The following is a 25,864-nucleotide window of genomic DNA, read 5'->3' on the forward strand; positions in this document are numbered from 1 at the left end:
GCAAGTTTATGCACAAGCTATTACACCAACACTGCTGGACTGTACATCAGGGAAGGAAACAAAACATGACACCTTTTATCTTTCTCTGTGTCTCTGTCTCTCTTTCTCTTGCTCTCTCTCTCTCTCCCTCTCTCTCTCTCTCTCTCTCACTGTCTCAGTATCTGTCATAACATTCAGGCACTCCAACATTTTATCACTCCTTTTTTCATCTCTTTGCCTTGTTTTTATCCTTGAACAGGCGAATTCAAGAGAAATGGCAGCAGTAGTCAAGATAAGTGAAAGACATATTCAGTGAATACATCTTCATCGCTTACCAGCTGCTGAAATTAACTTCAGTGAACTGCCAAATTTTTCCCACATTTCAGAAACACTAGCCCACCAAACGTATGGAACACAAAAAGCACTAAATCAAATCCAACCAAGAGGAGGCTTTTCCCCTCACACCCCCCAAAATGGGGGGCTATGACCGCACACACCCCTGACTATATATACCAACTCTGTGATTGCACTACAGTGAGGAAAAGGGCAAAGTTGAGAGGATGGCCAAGTGTTTCCAAACTGTGTGAAAAATTCCACAGTTCATTGAAATTCATTTCAGTGCCTGGTGAGTGATGAATAACTGCTTCAATACACACCAGAGGTAACGTTTAATCTCACTTCCCGGAACGTACCGTAAGTGTACATGAATCACTGTAAAACATCCAAAAGTCAGAGATAGATAAACGAGCAGACCATTTAAATCCCAAAGGTTATTTAATGTGTAATACAATCATTGTAATGTTCAGGCCATACAATCCAGGGCTCAGATAATGGTGACCATAAGCATAACAGACTGGTTTCACCCCCTGGTGTCTTCAGTGCAATTTGGAGAAGGCCTGCATTACCATTTAAATAAACTATAATTAAAAAAACAATGTTCATTTTCTCCACAATACATGAATCATCCACAAAGGCTCTAAAACTTTTCCTACAAACATAAACCCTATCATCAGGAAAACAAAAATATAATATAGTGTATATTAATAAAAAAGAAAAAAGAACCCTACATAATATTAATGATCACTATATCAAATTATTTTACAGTAAAGCTAATTATCTGCTACCAGTTTTTATTTAAACCTAGTTTATATAAAGCACCCAGGTTAAATATCCATAACCATTACTTCCTATCTAATAACTTATGTTTAGAAGCTTCAGATGAACCTCCACCCCTCACTGAATCCAACCCAACAAAAAACAAAGTGTGCTGCAAGTGTATTACTTTATGTTTATATAGGGCACTTCTGTCTCTCTTGCAATTAATATCATTTAAGTGGATGGCTATCCTACTTTTAAACATTCTTGATGCCTGGCCTACATAAAAGCCCCCACATTGGTATACAGCCATATATGCCATCCATTCAGTATTACAAGTGATTAGCCATTTAATACTAAAAACCTTAGGGGTATTTACTGATGTGAAGGATCTGGTTTTGGATATAACCTTGCAGTAAACACAGTTACCACAATAATCTGAGCCAGTAATAGCACTTCTTTCAATAGGACTCTCTTTATTAAACCTAATTTTCTTATTCCAAGAAAGGTGTTCCCCAATATTTCTGCCCCTATGATAACTAAACTGACAATAATCCTCCCTACATTGACCAAAAAAATTCATCTGTTCTCAATATATACCAAAATGTGTTCATAATCTCCTTAATCCTAAAAGTATTAGTCCCATATGTGGTTACTAAACATAACTTTGATGACTCTAATGTCAACCCCTCATTTCTATTTTTAGTTAATATATCTATTTATATTAGATGCTAACATCTCAGCTGCACCCACATTTGAGGGATTATACCTCCTCTTAATAAACCTTGCACTCATTTTTTCTGCCTCTATTTTAAATTGCCCATTGTCACTACAAACATGTCAGAACCATAAAAATTGAGCCTTAGGAATATCAGTAATTATATGCCTAGGCTGACAGCTGTTAGCCTCTAATAAAGAATTCTTTGTAAAAGATTTTCTATATAAAGAGGTGGCCACAGTGCTGTCAATTAATTTAGTGTTATCGATGCCTAGAAAGTCTATATTAGTAGATTCAATTCTGTCTATGAACTTTAGACCAAATTCATTGGAATTTAAATACAACACAAATTGGTTCTACTTTTCCGTTGTTCCAGCCCAAACACTCCAATAGTCATCTAAAAAATGCAATGTAATTAATTCATTTTTAAATGGATTACTATCCTGAAAAATTAAGGAATGTTCTATAAAACCCATAAAAAAGTCAGTGTAAACTGGAGTGAATGTAGTACTCATAGCCGTGCCTTTAACTTGTAAATAGCAGTCATTGTTAAAATAAAAAACATTTTGTGCCGAAACTATTTTTATCAAATCTAGTAAGAGCTCACAATGTTTATCTGTATATAAACCAGAATTAACGAGCCAGAATCTCGCAGATATAAGACTTCGCTCAAGGGGAATGTTAGCATACAATAACTGTATATCTATGGTACATAAATAAGAGCCATATGGAACCTGTAAATCATCCAAAAGCTTCAAAAATTGTGTTGAATCTCTCAAGCATGCCCTGACCAAAGTCAACAAAGGTTTCAGTTTTGATTTGAAATAAACAGACAGGGGTTCAGTCAAAGAACCCCAACCAGACACTATAGGTCTTTCAGGTGGATTACTAATTGATTTATGTATTTTGGGCAGTATGCAAAACCACTGGGGTTTAGGATCATCCACTATTAACTGTCTTAATAACTCATCTGTAATCAGGCCATCTTTCTTAGCCTGCAATAAAATTCCATCAATGATCCTTTTAAAATCAAATGTAGGAACGAATGGTAATTTAAAATAAAACTTCCTATCTTCCAATTTTTTCATAACCTCATTGATGTAATCAGATGTATTCAGTACAACTGTAGCCCCACCTTTTATCTGCTTTAACTACTACAATCTGTTGATTTCCAGATAAATTAATTAGGGCTTGTTTCTCTTCCTTAGTTAGGATGCAACCATAACCTTTAAAAATAGAATTTTGATTAGTGTATAACTCTCACATTACCTGTTCCTCAAATAACTTAACTTTAGGATGATATGGTGGTTGAAACAAAGATTTTTTTAAATTTAAAGCCAGCCTCAGAACTAGATGTTTCTTTACCACTACAGTCATAATAATACCTAAGATTAAGTTTCCAAACCTTTATTTAACAAACATCTCGCACTATCTGTGACTTGATAAGTAGACAAACTGACAACCAAATCATTTTCATTAGTTTTATCAAAAGCAGTATCAGTCACATTTTGAGCAGGTCTCTGAATCTTTTCTCCATAAAGTCTCTTGTTCGAGCTTCAATCTTTCCTTCCCCCCTCTCTTTTACATACAGGAGAGGTGACTTCAAAAGTCTCCCCAAGATCAGTCTCAGTATCAGTACTAGGTGGAATCCAGGAAAAATCAGACATGCTTGAATCAGTGTTACTAGAATTAGGGGGATTTTTCAAAACAGATCAACTTCTGTTTCAGTTTATTCCAAGCCCTATTTTGCTCCCTTCAGAAAACCGCACTGATCTCTTCTTTAAGGTTTTCCAAGTGAGCATTATATTATTTTGAAAATCCCACCTACCTCTATTGGATTTCTTATACTTGTTTTTAACTTCATTCTCAAACCCATTAATTTCATTAATATATCTAGTGTAAAAATCCTGGTAAGCATCATGTCCCTCAAAAGCTTGGATATTGGATATGTTAAAATCCAGTTTCTCTTTCATGGACTCTATTGTTTGTTCATAGTAGTTAGTTAATAGTTCAATAAACAGTTTAGATGCAGAATTCTGTACTGAACTCCATTTTGCCATAAATATAGTATCATCTTTCCCAACCTCCGGCTCCACATAAACACATACACAACAAGGTGCTGTATCAGCAGATAAATAAGCTTTGAGCAGTTTAACATGCCAAATGGTCAATCTAAATTTCTTAGTTAATATAGTCAATTCCACACACACACACACACACACACACACACACACACACACACACACACACACACACACACACACAGACAGACATATATATATATATATATATATATATATATATATATATATATATATATATATATATATACACACACACACACACACACACATATATATATATATATATATATATATATATATATATATATATATCTCTATAACTATAAAGGTTCATAGGTTTATAGGTGTGTACTAGGCTAATGGCCCTAGGCCTTTACAAGCCTAGCCATAGGATTACCCTGGCATAGTGTCACCCAACCTTAGTTCCCAGTGCCTCTGTCGAGTAGAGCCACTGGAGTTATCCCCGGGGTGAATTTTCTGTTTCTCATCCACTCATCAAGATTTCTCTTGAAGAGGGTCTGCTTGACATGTATGGAAAGTCTATTCCATACCATGGGCAGTCTCTGGGTTATGAACCTGTCCCTCCAGCATGTTCTGTTAATTGTGGTAATGAGCTTGAGGTCTCTGGAGCATGTGGTGTGCAGGGATTGGGATTTCTTTAGATGTAGCATTTCTCACAGATCTGGGTCAGACATGACTTTGTAAGTCAAGCAGAGATTGCCTCTAAGTAGGCAATATGAGACAGATAATAGTTGGAGTTTTTTGAGTCTGTCCATATAGGACAAGTGTTTAAGGCCTAGGATCATCTTTGTGAGATACTTTTGTGGCCTCTCCAGTTGTTGCAAGTGTCTAGTGAGGTACATACCAAATGGGGCCATGATTGGCCTAATGAGGGAAGAGTAGAGGGAGACAATGAACTCTTTCTTCCTGGATGCAAAACCCTTAGTAATGAGATGTGCCACATAGAAGGACTTTCTGACCACGGTGGCAATGTAGTGGTCAAAAACGAGGTTACTGTCAACCTGTGTTCCCAGATATCTTAAAACGCCTTCTGTGTTCAGTGGACTACCATCAATGTGGTAATTCATGGAAACCGGGTTTTTCCCAAAGGGGATGACAACACATTTTTGGCATTAAGCTTTAGGCCACGGTTCTGACACCAGTTGTTCATCTCAGTGAAGACTTTCTGAAGGATGTCAACATCACTTGGGGAGTTAATAACAGCTCCCAACTTGCAATTGTCTGTGAACTTTGTCAGCCAGAGTCTCTTTGTGTTGGCCTAGACTTCAGAGAAGTAGATGCCAAACAAGAGAGGACCCAGAACCGAACCCTGTGTGACTTCACTCGTCGGCAGTCTGACTTGGAGTCAGCTACTTTCACACTGTGGTTCTATCTGTGAGCCAGTTTGAAACTCACCTAGTGATATAAGGGTTGAAGCCTAGCTTAGTGAGTTTCTGTATGATTCCTGAGTGGGGAATGGTATCAAAAGCCTTGGCCAGATCAAGGTAGGTTGTATGAACCACCTTGCCTTCATACACAGCTCTGGCAACTGACTCAGAGAAGTTGACCAAGTTGAGCAGGCATGATCTACCCTTCACAAAACCAAACTGTGTGGGTTTCAGAGTTTGGAGATTCTCTATATCCTTGTTTATTAGGTCCATGATGATGTGTTCCATAGCTTTGCATATCAGGCTTCTCAGGCTAATGGGGTGATAGTTCCCAGGGTCTGTAGTTGCCCCTCCTTTGTGGAGAGGGATGACTGTAGCAGTGCACCATTCGGTAGGGACAAAGCCTGAGGTGAGGCTGTGGTTGAACAGGGCACACAGGTGAGGTGCCAGTTCACTCTGCAATTCATGTAGAACACAGCCAGGGATATTGTCAGGTCCCATAGAAGCTGTGTTCTTGGCCTTGGACATTGCTCTTTTAAACAAGAAGCAGGTGCCCATGGAACCCTTGCATGGCCAAACAGGAGAAAATCAAAAACAGAAAACGCCAGCAAGTGTTGGCAAATGCCACATCCAAAAATGATTTATTGCCATAGGGAAGAAAAATCCCCCTAAGTCTCTGATATTGTCAAAACAATTACAGACCGGTTTCGGCTCCTCAGAGCCGTCTTCAGTGAAATACAAAGTCGAATGTCAGAGTATCAAAACACATCCATATATATGAATGAGCCATACATAAAGACCAATCACAATACAGCATTTACAATTGTTACAATTGGTCATTAAGGCCAGGTGAAAACAAAGCTCCAAGTTTTATAATCCATTTTCTCTCCTTGGAGCTAAGTAATTCCTGCCAATACTGTTTACCTTTGCATCTCCCCTTAATGCAATCAATGATGATAAATTTAAAAGATGCTGATGCATGTTTTAAACAATGTTTATATAGTGCATTGCTGGTGTGTTTATTTTTAATATCACTCAAATGCTCACAAATTCTAAGACGAAAGGCCCTGGAGGTCTTTCCAACATAGAAAGCAGAACAATTGCAGGTCAACAAATAGATGACCCACTCAGTGTTACAATTGGCCCAAAATTTGATGTCAAAAACATCTGAAGTGTTTTGACTACTAAATTCACTAGTACGTGAGACATGAATACAGAAAGAACAGTTTCCACAGGGTATACATCCAACAATAGGTTTGCCTGAAATAGACAGCTGGGTTGAAGCAGGAGAATCCAAACCAACTCTCTTATAATAACTAAGTTTAGAGCCAATGGTCTGTCCCCTTCTGAATGAAAAAGAACATTTGTCTGGAAGCAAAGAATTTAATTTATGATCAGCTTTAAGAACATTCCAATGTCTGTGTATAACGTTTTTAAAACCCTGTGTGTTACGTCCATACGTAGTCACCAAACGCAAGGGTTGTGGCTTCATATTATTGTTCTTATCTCTGTATGATAATAGATCCTCTCTGTTTATATTAGACACAAATCTTTTGGCTAAATGCACAGTGCCTGGACGATAACCCCTCCTAATGAATCTGTATGTCAGATCATCCTGGGCCTCAAGAAAGGATTGTTGGCTGGAACAGATTCTTCTAGCTCTTAAAAATTGGGATTTGGGTATATTCTGGATGACATGTTGTGGGTGGAAGCTGGTAGCATGTAGTACTGAGTTGAATTCTGGAAATTTCCTGAACATCCTAGTTGACAACGTGTTATCCTGATTTCTGATAATTTCAACATCAAGAAATACTATCCTCGACACATGGCAGGTCAACTTGAATTCAATCCCCCATATATTATCGTTAAGATATTCAAGAAACTCCATAAGATAATGTTCATCAGCTTTCCACACCAACCAACAGTCATCCAGATAACGACGCCAAATGTCCATCTCACACATATAGATATTATGATTGTGATCATAAATAATAATTTCTTCTATATATGCCATGAAAAGATCTGCATATATGGGTGCAAAAGATGCACCCATAGCAGTACCTTTTGTTTGCCAGTAACATAGATTTTGAAAATAAAAAACGTTACTAGACAAGACATGTTCTGTAAGGCATACAAGAAATGTATTAAATCCAGGTTGATATAAACCTGATCTAGCCAACCAATAATCCAACGCTTGTAAACCTGCCCAGTGTGGAATGTTGGTATAAAGAGAGGTGATGTCCAAAGTGCATAATAGCCAGTGTGATTCAAGTTGGGAGTTATTGATAATGTCCAAGAATTGGGTGGTGTCTTGAATTCTAGCTCTAATAAAACCCAATAGTGGTTTTAAATATTGGGTTAGGTATTCAGACAATGGTTCAGTGAGAGACCCATGTCCAGAGACAATGGGTCGACCTGGTGGATTTGTGGCATGTTTATGGATCTTGGGTAACAAATATAAATATTGTTTCTTAGGTGAACCAACCATCAATTGTTCTTTAATAAATTGTGTAATGATACCCTCCTCCACTGCCTCAGTCAAAAACTGGCCAATTTGGCGCTGGAAGTGGGGTGAGGGATCCAAAGGCATCTGCCTATAATATTGTTTGTCACCCAATTGCCTCATAGCCTCACTGTCATAAGCAGCCTTATCCAGTACCACCACCGCTCCACCTTTGTCAGCTTGAATAATCACCAGATCTTTGTTATTAATAAGCTCATCCAAACTATGTATTTCTTCAACAGACAAATTATTGTAAGAAATGGGAAAATCCCTAAGATGACAATGTATATCCTGAAGGACATTTTTCTGAAATACCCCCACTAAATGTGTCATCGGTGGATTAAATGTCGATTTTTTAAACCTAAAATCACAAGATGTATCACAAGATGTATCACAAACATTATTGTCAAAGAACACCTTCAGATTCAAAATTCGACAAAAGTTTATCACATCCTGAGCCAAACATTGTTCAGAGACAAAGAACCCAGGGACAAAATTAAGCCCTTTGTTTAATAATTTGAGTTGTGCATTAGTCAAATCAACAGACGAAATATTATGGACATTGATATTAGAAATTAATGTTGTGTCATAATTTTCAGAAGTGCCTCCAGACTTTGTTTGGATGTTTCATTTCTTATGCTTCCGCCCCCCTCATCTGTATCTAAATTGGGAGGGTATAAAGAATTGTCCCCTTTAGCCTTAGGTGACCCCTCTCTAGAATGTATATCAAGTTCACCTTCTGTATTAGAAGTGTCCTCACCAGAGGTACCATTGGAAAAAACAAAATTTTTCTTGAGGATAGATTTGGGCCTTTTTCTTTTGGGAGTAGATGACCTCTTATCATACTTATTCTCATCTCTAGGTAGTCTAAAAGAAACATTCTTAGATGTATCAAAGGGTTTACCCCTCTCGTAATCACCTACATCCCTAAGAATTTTTTTTATTTTCCTGTCCTTTAAAGTGATTTCCATTTTGGACAAATCAGTAGTAAGTTTTTTAACCTGTGTCATAAAAGAATCACAAGTTTCAAACTTATTCGTCTCCAAACAGACAGTTTCCAAATCTTTAACACCTTGCTGCACCTTACGTTCATAAAAATTGGCCAAAGCATCCACAAATTTGGAAGAGGCCAATTGTTGAATGTGACCCCAATCCTCAATAAGTTGGTCAACAATATTAGAGACCAAAGGTTGTACCTTGACCCTGAGGCCCCGTGAAGTAATGTGTTTCTGCTGATATGCTTTAAATAGACGTAGATGCCACACATTAGTCCTAATCATCTTCATATTCTTACCCAATCTATTAAAATATCTCACATTGTGCGTCCAAATCAGATCCAATAACATCAGTAGTGGATGACAAACCATGCTTGTCTAAACCAAACACAGATAAATCATCCATATCAGAAGATAAACCCTGTATAATGGGTGAAAGTGCCATGTTTCGAACCTCAAGATTGAACCCAACCAAGCCAAATGGGATATATCATAAAATGAAAACAAATATGTCACCAAATAAGAAAAATATCTTATTAATGACACGCTGATATTCAAACTGGCACAAAAATGATATATCATATATTCTCAGGCCTTTGCGACTGAGATAATATTTGAACAACAGTCCAACAAAAAATCAAAATTGTCCAAAAAAAGACCATTATACACCAAAATACCAATAAATAGAATAATCTATAGAATCACTTGGTATTGTGTATAAGTCTTATGGATCAATAACCAACTGTTTTAACCAATACAATAAAGCAGCCAAACCGACCTAACAGCATCACTGAAGTCATATCACTGCGTATTGGTATGAACATACCCAAAAAAACAATATATGATATAATCATGTGCTCCAAAAGCCAATTGTAAGCACTACCAATCCACATAAAGTATATAATACCATAAAACGTATCTTTACATATTGTCCATAAACCACCTAATATGGTGAAATGATCCCAAAGGTTTCCAATCAATATTCTGTGTCAGTGATAATCAGCAGAGTCAATATTTATTAACCCACCCATAGATATATTATTGAGATGGTGTGGTTGGCTCCAAGAATCCTGTAGTTCAACAATATTAATATGTATCTGAAATGGACCACAACGTGCCTATCTGGAAAAAATAAAACATATCAACAGATAATCAATCTATAACTGCATTCGTTCTACCTAAATAGTGAAAACAATAACCAGAAATCAAAACACTTAAGACCTCTGAAATGATACCATAAGTTTTACTATGGTCATAAATAATGGTGAAATATAAACCCGAAAGACCCTGTTAGGCCCAAAAAATGTGTGCACATCAACCTATAATCTGTTATTAACAATATTACAGTAACAGTAGAGATAACAAACATCTAACTGTTCTAAAAATAATGGTCCACTGTCAGTCCAACATGGGCTGTCAGTGCAAATGTGCATGAAATATATATATATATATATATACTGAATAATCAACACTCCTCCGGAGCCATACATATCATCTGCATTATAAAAAACAGAATATTGAACCAGAAATGCATAAAATGAACCCACATCTCGAAACCAAACTAGAGAATGTGGAAAAACCGCTATCAGCAATAGCAAAAAGATCAGACAAAGTCCGATCTGTATATGAATGACCATCTATATTAATCAGCTCAAATTTGAAAAATGGCCCAAAAATGTGAACAATGTCACTATATTAAGCAACTGGACCATTCAAACTGCATGTATATTAAGGCCACTTTAAAGAATTAACACCAAAATCATTTTAAATCTGACATTGATGGAAAATACTAGTAAAATGGATCAAAAACTGTAACTATAAACATAAGCCATAGCATAATCATGCCACATTAAACTAGTGCAACAATAGATAAACAGTTGTAATCAGGAAACTGTGAATAACAAACTCACCCAACTATATATAAAGATATCCAGTAGTACAAAAAAACTAGACCTTATAGAACACATACGCATTGAGTCTGCTTTAAAAAACGGACACAAAACAGGTCCAAAACAGACTAGATATAAGAATCCCCTCAAAAGCGCTGGTGATATGTCAGGTGGACCAAACAGCCCATATCAATACAATAATACAAACATATATTAAGAAAACAGTAATAATTTAAACAAAAAAATAATGAACAAAAAATAAACTATAAACTACATTGAACATGACTGATATGTATCACATTTAGCATATAAATGATGGCCCAAAAGTGAAAAATAACACTTTTCTAGGCTCCCAAGAAATACAAGTTACATATATATCGTGTTCGCTTAAACAACGAACACCAAACAATTCAAAACCGGCGTTTTAAAAAAACGCCAGCAATACTAGTGAAAATAGCAGATAAATGTAGCTGCATGGATATATTCTAACCTAACCATGCCACATTAAACTAATATGCAGATTTGTTGGTCAAAAAAGGCAAGCTACAGGCTTGCCTACACATACCTGGTATAAATGTAAGCATATGTATCAAAAATCATTCAATGGTCCAAATGAAATCGCCATTGAAAAAACATACAAAACACATACACATTAGGTCCGCTTTACTAAAACACGGACACAGAACAAGTCCAAGCTGGCGTTGACGTGGAAGGGTCCTCCGGTATGCTGGAAATGTTCGCAAATGGACCAAACAGGAAGTGAGGTTACGTGAATGTCCAAAACGTAACCATATAGCATATAAACAACCATATACCAGAAATACACTCCTGCGATACACGAATATTCATATAGTTGGTGAGAACATGACGTGAGAAGGATAAAACCAAAGTATGAATCTGATACAATGACAAAAATTAAATAAAAATAGCAATGGTGAAAACAAACATGGATAGTGAGCCAGCCAACAGCGGTTCCCAGCAACTGTGGAAAGGCAGTCCAAACAAGAAGCAGGTGCCCGTGGAACCCTTGCACAGCCAAACAGGAGAAAATCAAAAACAGAAAACGCCAGCAAGTATTGGCAAATGCCACATCCAAAAATGATTTATTGCCATAGGGAAGAAAAATCCCCCTAAGTCTCTGATATTGTCAAAACAATTACAGACCGGTTTCGGCTCCTCAGAGCCTTCTTCAGTGAAATACAAAGTCAAAAGTCAGAGTATCAAAACACATCCATATATATGAATGAGCCATACATAAAGACCAATCACAATACAGCATTTACAATTGTTACAATTGGTCATTACGGCTAGGTGACAACAAAGCTCCAAGTTTTATAATCCATTTTCTTTCCTTGGAGCTAAGTAATTCCTGCCAATACTGTTTATCTTTGCATCTCCCCTTAATGCAATCAATGATGATAAATTTAAAAGATGCTGATGCATGTTTTAAACAATGTTTATATAGTGCATTGCTGGTGCGTTTATTTTTAATATCACTCAAATGCTCACAAATTCTAAGACGAAAGGCCCTGGAGGTCTTTCCAACATAGAAAGCAGAACAATTGCAGGTCACCAAATAGATGACCCACTCAGTGTTACAATTGGCCCAAAATTTGATGTCAAAAACATCTGAAGTGTTTTTACTACTGCTTCAACCCAGCTGTCTATTTCAGGCAAACCTATTGTTGGATGTATACCCTGTGGACACTGTTCTTTCTGTATTCGTGTCTCACGTACTAGTGAATTTAGTAGTAATAACACTTCAGATCTTTTTGACATCAAATTTTGGGCCAATTGTAACACTGAGTGGGTCATCTATTTGGTGACCTGCAATTGTTCTGCTTTCTATGTTGGAAAGACCTCCAGGGCCTTTCGTCTTAGAATTTGTGAGCATTTGAGTGATATTAAAAATAAATGCACCAGCAATGCACTATATAAACATTGTTTATAACATGCATCAGCATCTTTTAAATTTGTCATCATTGATTGCATTAAGGGGAGATGCAAAGATAAACAGTATTGGCAGGAATTACTTAGCTCCAAGGAGAGAAAATGGATTATTAAACTTGGAGCTTTGTTTTCACCTGGCCTTAATGACCATTTGTAACAATTGTAAATGCTGTATTGTGATTGGTCTTTATGTATGGCTCATTCATATATATGGATGTGTTTTGATACTCTGACTTTTGACTTTGTATTTCACTGAAGAAGGCTCTGAGGAGCCGAAACCGGTCTGTAATTGTTTTGACAATATCAGAGACTTAGGGGGATTTTTCTTCCCAATGGCAATAAATCATTTTTGGATGTGGCATTTGCCAACACTTGCTGGCGTTTTCTGTTTTTGATTTTCTCCTGTTTGGCCGTGCAAGGGTTCCATGGGCACCTGCTTCTTGTTTGGACTGCCTTTCCACAGTTGCTGGGAACCGCTGTTGGCTGGCTCACTATCCATGTTTGTTTTCACCATTGCTATTTTTATTTAATTTTTGTCATTGTATCAGATTCATACTTTGGTTTTATCCTTCTCACATCATGTTCTCACCAACTATATGAATATTCGTCTATCGTAGGAGTGTATTTCTGGTATATGGTTGTTTATATGCTATATGGTTACGTTTTGGACATTCACGTAACCTCACTTCCTGTGTGGTCCATTTGCGAACATTTCCAGCATACCGGAGGACCTTTCCACGTCAACGCCAGCTTGGACTTGTTCTGTGTCCGTGTTTTAGTAAAGCGGACCTAATGTGTATGTGTTTTGTATGTTTTTTCAATGGCGATTTCATTTGGACCATTGAATGATTTTTGATACGTATGCTTACATTTATACCAGGTATGTGTAGGCAAGCTTGCCTTTTTTGACCAACATATCTGCATATTAGTTTAATGTGGCATGGTTAGGTTAGAATATATCCATGTAGCTACATTTATCTGCTATTTTCACTAGTATTGCTGGCGTTTTTTTTAAAACGCCGGTTTTGAATTGTTTGGTGTTCGTTGTTTAAGCGAACATGATATATATGTAACTTGTATTTCTTGGGGGCCTAGAAAAGTGTTATTTTTCACTTTTGGGCCATCATTTATATGCTAAATGTGATACATATCAGTCATGTTCAATGTAGTTTATAGTTTATTTTTTGTTCATTATTTTTTTGTTTAAATTATTACTGTTTTCTTAATATATGTTTGTATTATTGTATTGATATGGGCTGTTTGGTCCACCTGACATATCGCCAGCGCTTTTGAGGGGATTCTTATATCTAGTCTGTTTTGGACCAGTTTTGTGTCTGTTTTTTAAAACAGACTCAATGCGTATGTTTTCTATAAGGTCTATTTTTTTTGTTCTGCTGGATATCTTTATATATAGTTGGGTGATTTTGTTATTCACAGTTTCCTGATTACAACTGTTTATCTATTGTTGCACTAGTTTAATGTGGCATGATTATGGTATGGCTTATGTTTATAGTTACAGTTTTTGATCCATTTTACTAGTATTTTCCATCAATGTCAGATTTAAAATGATTTTGGTGTTAATTCTTTAAAGTGGCCTTAATATACATGCAGTTTGAATGGTCCAGTTGCTTAATATAGTGACATTGTTCACATTTTTGGGCCATTTTTCAAATTTGAGCTGATTAATATAGATGGTCATTCATATACAGATCGGACTTTGTCTGATCTTTTTGCTATTGCTGATAGCGTTTTTTCCACATCCTCTAGTTTGGTTTTGAGATGTGGGTTCATTTTATGCATTTCTGGTTCAATATTCTGTTTTTTATAATGCAGACGATATGTATGGCTCTGGAGGAGTGTTGATTATTCAGTATATATATCTATTTCATGCACATTTGCACTGACAGCCCATGTTGGACTGACAGTGGACCATTATTTTTAGAACAGTTAGATGTTTGTTATCTCTACTGTTACTGTAATATTGTTAATAATAGATTATAGGTTGATGTGCACACATTTTTTGGGCCTAACAGGGTCTTTCGGGTTTATATTTCACCATTATTTATGACCATAGTAAAACCTATGGTATCATTTCAGAGGTCTTAAGTGTTTTGATTTCTGGTTATTGTTTTCACTATTTAGGTAGCATGAATGCAGTTATAGAGTGATTATCTGTTGATATGTTTTATTTTTTCCAGATAGGCACATTGTGGTCCATTTCAGATACATATTAATATTGTTGAACTACAGGATTTTTGGAGCCAACCACACCATCTCAATAATATATCTATGGGTGTGTTAATAAATATTGACTCTGCTGATTATCACTGACACAGAATATTGATTGGAAACTTTTGGGATCATTTCACCATATTAGGTGGTTTATGGACAATATGTAAAGATACGTTTTATGGTATTATATACTTTATATGGATTGGTAGTGCTTACAATTGGCTTTTGGAGCACATGATTATATCATATATTGTTTTTTTGGGTATGTTCATACCAATACGCAGTGATACGACTTCAGTGATGCTGTTAGGTCGGTTTGGCTGCTTTATTGTATTGGTTAAAACAGTTGGTTATTGATCCATAAGACTTATACACAATACCAAGTGATTCTATAGATTATTCTATTTATTGGTATTTTGGTGTATAATGGTCTTTTTTTGGACAATTTTGATTTTTTGTTGGACTGTTGTTCAAATATTATCTCAGTCGCAAAGGCCTGAGAATATATGATATATCATTTTTGTGCCAGTTTGAATATCAGCGTGTCATTAATAAGATATTTTTCTTATTTGGTGACATATTTGTTTTCATTTTATGATATATCCCATTTGGCTTGGTTGGGTTCAATCTTGAGGTTCGAAACATGGCACTTTCACCCATTATACAGGGTTTATCTTCTGATATGGATGATTTATCTGTGTTTGGTTTAGACAAGCATGGTTTGTCATCCACTACTGATGTTATTGGATCTGATTTGGATGCACAATGTGAGATATTTTTTAATAGATTGGGTAAGAATATGAAGATTGTTAGGACTAATGTGTGGCATCTACGTCTATTTAAAGTATATCAGCAGAAACACATTACTCCACGGGGCCTCAGGGTCAAGGTACAACCTTTGGTCTCTAATATTGATGACCAACTTATTGAGGATTGGGGTCACATTCAACAATTGGCCTCTTCCAAATTTGTGGATGCTTTGGCCAATTTTTATGAACGTAAGGTGCAGCAAGGTGTTAAAGATTTGGAAACTGTCTGTTTGGAGATGAATAAGTTTGAAACTTGTGATTCTTTTATGACACAGGTTAAAAAACTTACTACTGATTTGTCCAAAATGGAAATCACTTTAAAGGACAGGAAAATAAAAAAATTTCTTAGGGATGTAGGTGATTATGAGAGGGGTAAACCCTTTGATACATCTAAGAATGTTTCTTTTAGACTACCTAGAGATGAGAATAAGTATGATAAGAGGTCATCTACTCCCAAAAGAAAAAGGCCCAAATCTATCCTCAAGAAAAATTTTGGTTTTTCCAATGGTACCTCTGGTGAGGACACTTCTTCTAATACAGAAGGTGAACTTGATATACATTCTAGAGAGGGGTCACCTAAGGCTAAAAGGGACAATTCTTTACACCCTCCCAATTTAGATACAGATGAGGGGGGCGGAAGCATAAGAAACGAAACATCCAAACAAAGTCTGGAGGCACTTCTGAAAATTATGACACAACATTAATTTCTAATTTCAATGTCCATAATATTTCGTCTGTTGATTTGACTAATGCACAACTCAAATTATTAAACAAAGGGCTTAATTTTGTCCCTGGGTTTTTTGTCTCTGAACAATGTTTGGCTCAGGATGTGATAAACTTTTGTCGAATTTTGAATCTGAAGGTGTTCTTTGACAATAATGTTTGTGATACATCTTGTGATACATCTTGTGATTTTAGGTTTAAAAAATCGACATTTAATCCACCGATGACACATTTAGTGGGGGTATTTCAGAAAAATGTCCTTCAGGATATACATTGTCATCTTAGGGATTTTCCCATTTCTTACAATAATTTGTCTGTTGAAGAAATACATAGTTTGGATGAGCTTATTAATAACAAAGATCTGGTGATTATTCAAGCTGACAAAGGTGGAGCGGTGGTCGTACTGGATAAGGCTGCTTATGACAGTGAGGCTATGAGGCAATTGGGTGACAAACAATATTATAGGCAGATGTTTTGATCCCTCACCCCACTTCCAGCCAAATTGGCCAGTTTTGACTGAGGCAGTGGAGGAGGGTATCATTACACAATTTATTAAAGAACAATTGATGGTTGGTTCACCTAAGAAACAATATTTATATTTGTTACCCAAGATCCATAAACATGCCACAAATCCACCAGGTCGACCCATTGTCTCTAGACATGGGTCTCTCACTGAACCATTGTCTGAATACCTAACCCAATATTTAAAACCACTATTGGGTTTTATTAGAGCTAGAATTCAAGACACCACCCAATTCTTGGACATTATCAATAACTCCCAACTTGAATCACACTGGCTATTGTGCACTTTGGACATCACCTCTCTTTATACCAACATTCCATACTGGGCAGGTTTACAAGGGTTGGATTATTGGTTGGCTAGATCAGGTTTATATCAACCTGGATTTAATACATTTCTTGTATGCCTTACAGAACATGTCTTGTCTAGTAACGTTTTTTTATTTTCAAAATCTATGTTACTGGCAAACAAAAGGTACTGCTATGGGTGCATCTTTTGCACCCATATATGCAGATCTTTTCATGGCATATATAGAAGAAATTATTATTTATGATCACAATCATAATATCTATATGTGTGAGATGGACATTTGGCGTCGTTATCTGGATGACTGTTGGTTGGTGTGGAAAGCTGATGAACATTATCTTATGGAGTTTCTTGAATATCTTAACGATAATATATGGGGGATTGAATTCAAGTTGACCTGCCATGTGTCGAGGATAGTATTTCTTGATGTTGAAATTATCAGAAATCAGGATAACACGTTGTCAACTAGGATGTTCAGGAAATTTCCAGAATTCAACTCATTACTACATGCTACCAGCTTCCACCCACAACATGTCATCCAGAATATACCCAAATCCCAATTTTTAAGAGCTAGAAGAATCTGTTCCAGCCAACAATCCTTTCTTGAGGCCCAGGATGATCTGACATACAGATTCATTAGGAGGGGTTATCATCCAGGTACTGTGCATTTAGCCAAAATATTTGTGTCTAATATAAACAGAGAGGATCTATTATCATACAGAGATAAGAACAATAATATGAAGCCACAACCCTTGCGTTTGGTGACTATGTATGGACGTAACACACAGGGTTTTAAAAACATTATACACAGACATTGGAATGTTCTTAAAGCTGATCATAAATTAAATTCTTTGCTTCCAGACAAATGCTCTTTTTCATTCAGAAGGGGACAGACCATTGGCTCTAAACTTAGTTATTATAAGAGAGTTGGTTTGGATTCTCCTGCTTCAACCCAGCTGTCTATTTCAGGCAAACCTATTGTTGGATGTATACCCTGTGGACACTGTTCTTTCTGTATTCATGTCTCACGTTCTAGTGAATTTAGTAGTAAAAACACTTCAGATGTTTTTGACATCAAATTTTGGGCCAATTGTAACACTGAGTGGGTCATCTATTTGGTGACCTGCAATTGTTCTGCTTTCTATGTTGGAAAGACCTCCAGGGCCTTTCGTCTTAGAATTTGTAAGCATTTGAGTGATATTAAAAATAAACGCACCAGCAATGCACTATATAAACATTGTTTAAAACATGCATCAGCATCTTTTAAATTTGTCATCATTGATTGCATTAAGGGGAGATGCAAAGATAAACAGTATTGGCAGGAATTACTTAGCTCCAAGGAGAGAAAATGGATTATAAAACTTGGAGCTTTGTTTTCACCTGGCCTTAATGACCAATTGTAACAATTGTAAATGCTGTATTGTGATTGGTCTTTATGTATGGCTCATTCATATATATGGATGTGTTTTGATACTCTGACTTTTGACTTTGTATTTCACTGAAGAAGGCTCTGAGGAGCTGAAACCGGTCTGTAATTGTTTTGACAATATCAGAGACTTAGGGGGATTTTTCTTCCCTATGGCAATAAATCATTTTTGAATGTGGCATTGGCAAACATTGCTCTTTTAACCTGTGCAGCAGTAATACTGGGTGCCTGGAAATCTACTAGTATTGTGATTTGTCCTTTGGGGAGAGAGGCAAAGTTGGCACTGAATCTGTCGGCCAGTATATTGGCAATATCTGTTGGCTCAGCATAGGAGGTACCATTGTGCAGTAGCTCAGAGAAAATCTGGGTATTGCCATGGAGATTCTTTATATGACTATAGAAAGCCTTGTGGTTGTCTTTACTATCTGCTGCAATTCTGTTTTCATAGCTAGCTTTAGAGGTTTTGATGAGGGATCTCAACTTTATGTTGAGGCTAATAAGGGAGTTTATCCAGTCTTGGGACTTCATCTTTTTCTGCAACAGTTTCTTCCTTCTGTTGTAGAGTTTATTAATGGCAGGGGAACAGTAGATTGGCTTCCTATTTTTGGAGGAGAGCATCTTGGTTCTATTGGGTATGGCGAGATCCATGCATTTATGTACGTGTTCGTACAGTGCATTGGTGCATGATTTGGTAATCATACAACTATTCTCCATTTGCATGGGTGCCGTGAAGTTAGCCACCTCTGTTTTTAGGAGCCCAAAGTTAGCTTTGGAGAAGTTTTTCATGATGGTTACCTTTGCAGAGGGAGGGTGGATGTGGATTTCCAAGGTGATTAATTTGTGGTCAGATCTAACCAGGGAGGAGTTGATGATTGGTGCAGAGCAATGGTTGCCCATGTTAGTAATGACCAGGTCAATGATGTTGCTAGCTCTAGTGGGGGTAAGAATGAGCTTGTACAGGGCATTGGGATTACTGAACTCCAGGAAATGTTGGACAAGTGTATTGGTACAGAAGTAGTTTTCCCAGTTAATGGAGGGGTAGTTAAAGTCACCTAGTAAGATAGTGTTAAGTTGGACCCTAATATTTTCCAGGTGCTTAGGAACGTGGAGTGTGAGTCTTGGGACATGGTTAGTGAACTATAGCAGGCTATGACCTGAATCACTGTCTTACCCAATGTTAGCTGCACCTGAAGTATCTCTGATGCGTTATGTTGGGCTACCAGTCTGGAGGTGTGTGCATCCTTTATAAATATGGACACACTACCAGCACCTTTGGAGTTTTGGTTCAAGTTCTGGGGCCAAAAGGTGTTGAATGAGTTATAGCCTGGTAGTGCAGAGGTGCTTTCTGCTGCTTTAAACCAGGTCTCTGTTACAGTACAAATGTCGATGTTCTCCATTTTAAGGAGTGTTTTGAGTGAGTGCATCTTGAGATTTATACTTTTAACGTTGAGCAGCATGACCCTCAGATTGCATTTGTTTGTAGCTGTTAGGGTGGCAATTTAGTCTTTGGAACACTACCTAAAAAAGGCTCTATAGGTGTGGCAAGAGCCTTAGCCACTACCCGGAAACCCAGGGGTGATAAATGTAGGACATCTCTGGCAAAGCATCGATGTCTGTCAATCATGTCATCCCAAGCACACAGTTACTGGATCCCTTTAGAATGACACCAGAAACTTAGCCAATTGTTGAAGTCAATCATTTTCTGTTTGTACTGCAGTATCATTCTGGGTGATGGTAGGATGCTGCTCAAGTCTAGGGTCATACCTGCCTGGGCCACATAATCCGAGAGCTCCACCATGTCTCTTTTCATATAGTCCAGAGAGGTGCATCTCAGGTCATTCACACCCACATGGACAATGACAGTCATACTTGTACTTGTTGTGGAGTGACCTGAGTGCATGTGTTATGTGTCAGATTCTGGCACCTGATAGACAGCTGACTGTTACCTTCTCCTTATTCAACCTAGGGAGTGGGACATCAGTGTGCCTCACTATTGAGCCACCTATTATTATTGTATTGGGCAAGCTGTTTTTCCTTAGGGGCTTAGGTTGAGGGGCACATTGCGCAGGTCAACTATGAGTCTTGTGGTTTGTGCTGTGTTGTGGTAGTCGAGTGTGTTTCTGCCTTGGAGGTCTCTGTTGTTTGGGTAGATTTCTATTTAGAGGTTCTGCGAAGGTGGGTGTGTGGTTTGTGTTTTTATGTAAGGGCTGTGATGGTGGGTGTTCTGGAGGTGTGGTGCAGGTGTTGACCATCTCCTCTTGAATAGCTATTTCGGTTTTGGCTGGAGAGTGCATGGCTTCCAATTTGGAGATATAAGTGCATCTCTCAAAAGTCTGAGTGTTGGCAGGTAAGAAGAGAGGGTTGTCTGTGTACATGAGGCAGTTGCTACACTTCCTCAGAATGCCCAAGTTTACCAGGTTAATAGGAGAAAGCACAGGGAACTGATATTTAGACATGCCAGGAGGGATGGTCATCATTACTAAGTACTGGAGCTGTTTCCTTATAGGATGTCTAGCGCTGATAGCACTTATGTGTGTTACAATAATTGCTACAAAAATCCTGATGAAGTGCTAGGCACATATGCTAATTAAAGTGCAAGAGAGAAGAGAACTAGCAAGATCTAAGGGAAAAATTGAAGAGCAGACTTTCTGGCACTGGTAGTAGTTTACCACAGCTTAGTGGCACTGTGCGGTGCACAAACCCATCCAAACAAGGGCTTTTAAACCAGAAAGTTGAAAGGGATAGAAAAATTGCCAAACGGCCAATAAACTACAATTTCAGAGCCAGAAATCACTCCTCTTGTGGTATATAGGCTACCTAGTGCTTACCACTCCCACTGATAAGCTGGAAGGCTTCCTTCTAATACAGAACAGTCTGGGGAACTCTGAAACTTACAAAACAGTCCTGGATACAGCAAATGTGTATCTGGACTACTCTAGTAACAGGAAAGATGGGAAACAAGCTTAGAACTTTTTTTTTATTTTTTGCAGAAAAAACTGTTAAAACAGTGACAAATGTATTTATTTTTTATTTATTTTACATTTGTTGACCGGGATAGTCTGACTGGATACATGTCGATTTTCAGCAGAGGCCTGGGGAGAAAAGCTCCAAGGAAGTTATACAGGCAAACATTGACATAGTACACACTAAAGAACAATTACAAGCAATTTAAACAGTCTATTAGCCACACGGACTGTAGGTTATTTAATCTAACATGCATATCATCTGGTTAACTAAATTACAATTCAGTAGATATACATTAACAATATAATACTGGTACCCCGGTGTTCCCAAATATTTAGTCAGGCTTAGCAGAAGGCATAGCCATTGAGTCTTGAAGTACTGCTTGAGAGCTTTCTTGAATTGAGATAGGGTAGTCTATACTGTAATGTCAGCAGGTAGCAAGTTCCAAGTTTTGCCTATAGAGTTGGCAAACATGGAGTCCCCGGCAGAGTTGTTGGATTTGGTAGTTTGCACTACAAATCTATTGGATCAACGAAGTGGCCTGAGGTTGGTGTGGGGACAGATGATGTTTTTCAAAGCAGGTGTATTTTCAGGTTGGTTGAGTACTTTGTGAGCCACAATAAGTTGGTTATACTGAATCTGCCTACTTAGCTCTAGCCAATCTAGATTTTTTAAGTTTATGCAGTGATGTGTTCTGTAGGGCAGATCAGTGGAAAATCTAGCTATGCTATTGTAGCAGGTAGATAGTCTGTTGAGTTCATTTTTATTTAGGTTGGCAAGTATAGGGGAAGCATAGAAGATGGTGGAGAGCAAATGGTAGTGGGCGATGGCAGTCCTAGCAGGTGGGGTTAGGAATGGTTTTATTCTATATAGTGAGCCCAGTTTTTTATTAATGGATTTTATTGTTTTATTAACGTGAGCATCAAATTTGAGATTGTTGTCAACAATTACCCCAAGGAGTTTTGTGTGCTCATCTGAGGAGATTATGGTGCCATTGTTAGACTTAATGGAGAAAGATATCACCGGGGATTTTGGGGTGGGGGAGAAAAGTAGTAGCTTTGTTTTATTGGGATTTAAAATAAGACATCAGTCAGCAAGCCAGTTTTCAACTAGGTTGAAAGTACACTGAGTACTTAACTGCAGCTCAGCCTGGGTGGTACCAGTGCAGATCAACGTGGAGTCGTCTGTATACTGAATGCAGTTAGCATTTGGGATGACTGTGTGGAGATCATTAATAAATATGGAAAACAGCAGTAGTCCTAGAATAGACCCCTGCGGATACCTAGGGTGTTGGGTAAGAGGTTGGATAGACTATTCTGCCATAGTATGCCTTGTTGTCTATTGTGGAGATAGGATTGAAACCATTGAAGGGAGTGATGACCCAGGGACCTTTTTGTCAGGGTGTGGATAAGTAGATGGTGGTTAACCATATCAAAAGCTTTAGAGAGATCCAAGCAAAGGGCTGAGAATAGCTTGTTATTGTTTCTGTTATGGTTTATATCATTAGTGAAGGAGAGGAGGGCTGTGGTGGTACTGTGATGTGGTCTAAAGCCATGCTGAGATTTAGCCAATAGATTGTTCTGGGTTAGGAAGTACAGAAGTTGTTTGTGGATGCACTTTTCCATGATTTTTGCCAGTGGTGACAAAATGACTGTGGGTCTATAGTTAGATAATTCAGCAGAGCTCCCACCTTTATGGAGAGGTATGACATGATATATTTTGCAGATAGAGGAGACTTTGGCTTCAGATATGGATTGATTAATTAGAACGGAAAAGGGGAATGCTATAGAATCTGCTGCTTTTTGTAAATATTCAGCGGGGAGAAGGTCAGCAGCTATGGTGGTAGGTTTTAGTTTTTTGATCAGACTATGAATGAAAGATGTAGAGACAGGTTGGAAGCTAAAGGAGGACTGGGTACTGAGACTGGTATCCTGAATGTTAGTGGAGTTCAAGGGTAGCTGGCTAGCTAGGGCTTGGATAGTTTCTGTAAAGAAACTATTAAAGGTGTTAGCAACATCTTCTGGTAGTTCATCAGTAGAGGCTGGGGGAGGTGAAGTAGTGGTTTGTCCTGGGTGTAATAGTCTTTTTATGCCTGCCCAGAATTTTTGAGGAGTATTTTGGTTGCCTTGTTGGAGATTAAAGTAATATTTTTTTTTTGTCCAGTAAGGTGGATCTTTTAGTCTCGTTTCTCAATTGCTGAAATTTAATTTGATCTATAGGAGTTTTTGTGGCATGCCAGGTAGCCCATGCTTTATTCCTGATTATAATTTTTGATTTGGTTTCTTTAGATAGCCATGGGGCAACTTTAGTGTTAATCCTAGTGGAGCGAACAGGTGCATGAGAATCAAGGATGGAGAGGAATTTATTGTTAAAGTAGGCAATCGCTTCGTCTAATGGCAGTTGTTTTAGGACAGATCAATTGCATGATTTAAGTTCATCCTGAAATTTTTTGAGGTTAAAGTTTTTATTATTTCTTACGGTTCTGTAGGTGGGCTGGTGGGGGTTATAGGATTTGTGTTTGCAGATGAAGGTGAGAAAGTGATCACTGAGGTCATCAGGGATTGTCCCTGATGTGTAGATTTGGGGGTGGCTGTTGATTAATATCCAGTCAAGTGTACTTTCTTTTTGATTACGTTTACCCAATCTGGTGGGGGTGAATATGAACTGTGTGAACACATACAGGTTTACACGGGTGGTAGGAGATTGTGAAGAGCAGGTGTTCCAGTCAATATTAACATCTCTGAGTACTATGGTTTCCTGTGGATAGTTATCGGATAACCAGTGGAGGGTATCCTCTACTGTGTTATTATTATTCCCTGGGGGAATGTACAAACATAAAATATTTATGCATTTGTTTTTGTTGATTTGGAACTTGGAGGAAAGTATTTCAGCTTTATTGATCTGGGGTGGTTGAATGGGGTCTAAGGTAACATTTAGCATGAATTTGAATAGTACAGCTACACCTCCGTTCCTAGTTATACGGTCATGTCTAAGTATATTGTACCCAGGTGGTAAGATTTTGTTATCCGAGGTTGCTGGTTTTAGCCAGGTTTCTGTTAGGCACAGAATATCAGGGGGATGAATTTGTAGGAGGGCATGTAAGTTATGTACCTTATTATTTAAGCTCATAATGTTTAGATGGCAAACAAGGAGGGAGTTGGGGGACCTTATTGTGAATGGTGTTTTGGTAGGGTTGTTTTCATTGGAGGTTATGCTATCTGAGGTAGAAGGGCCAGGGTTCGGGTCAATATCTCCATCCATAGTGAGGTTATTGTGTAGGGTTATGATTAGCTTCAGAAATTTGTATATAAGTCTTTGGTACTGTTTAGACTTTGAGCTGATGTATTTAGGTTGGATAAGTTGATGCATTGTTATAGATATAGAGTTGAGCATAGGAGTTCCTATTGGGTGAGCTGTCATATTTGGCATAACTGGGGAAGTTTGACAATTTGGGTAGTGAAAACCAAGGTAAGGCTGGTTTTCATAAATGGAGAGGAGGTATAGAATTAACATGAGTGGTAACAGAGAGAGTAGAGACATTGTTTTGTATGGTGAAATAGTTAGTAACTAGGTAATATATTAAGTATAGTGTCCTCAAAATTATAAGTATGGATTAGTAAGAATGCTGGGGAGAGGGGTGATGGACTGGGTTAGAATAAGCAGTACAGTACTGATTGGGACTGATGGAAAATGGGGAGGAAATGATAGGCAGTGGAGATGGGTCTAAGATGTGGATGCCAAAAAGGGCTGAGATCCTGATAGGGTCAGATAAAAGGGGTGTGGTTTTGTGGCTATAAAGTTAGCAGTAGTGGGGGTGGGTGAGAATTGGGGGCAGGGAGAGGTGCAAAGCGAGCCCGAGAGCAGTGAGGATGAGTGGAGCAGGGCTTTATCAGACTCAAGGATCTTGGAACCTGCAGTTATATGCTTGGATCTTAAATTTATAGGTAAGGCTTTTTATATGATGTAGACTTTTTATTTTTTATTTCTAAAATTAAACTCTTTCAGGGGAAGCTTTTCAAGTTAGGGGCATGGAGTACACTTATATTTTTAGCTTCCAATTTTTGTTAGAATTTAATGAATATTTTCTTATTTCCTTCCAATTTTTGGTAGTGGGGAATACTTTAGTTTGTCCAAACAGGTTTAGTTTTAGGGGTTGGTTAGACAATATGGGATATATGGGCTAGGCGAAATGGGATCAAAGAGCTATCTAAATGTGCTATAGACCCAGGCAAGCAACTGCGGTATTCACAGAGAGAATTAGGATGTGTTAACCTTGGCAGGAT

The 25,864-nt window shown here is 37.7% G+C and overlaps 1 protein-coding gene across 7 annotated transcripts in view; it reads left to right on the top strand.

The window, feature by feature from the left end:
* The window catches only part of LOC122793286 (A-agglutinin anchorage subunit-like), a 1,003,124-nt gene that overhangs the window by 900,858 nt on the left and 76,402 nt on the right, over positions 1-25,864 (top strand). The gene's annotated exons all lie outside the window — the stretch shown is intronic.

This window comes from Protopterus annectens, chromosome 2.part0 (assembly GCF_019279795.1).
Source record: "Protopterus annectens isolate FY-2018-M chromosome 2.part0, PAN1.0, whole genome shotgun sequence".
Lineage (NCBI taxonomy): Eukaryota > Metazoa > Chordata > Ceratodontiformes > Protopteridae > Protopterus > Protopterus annectens.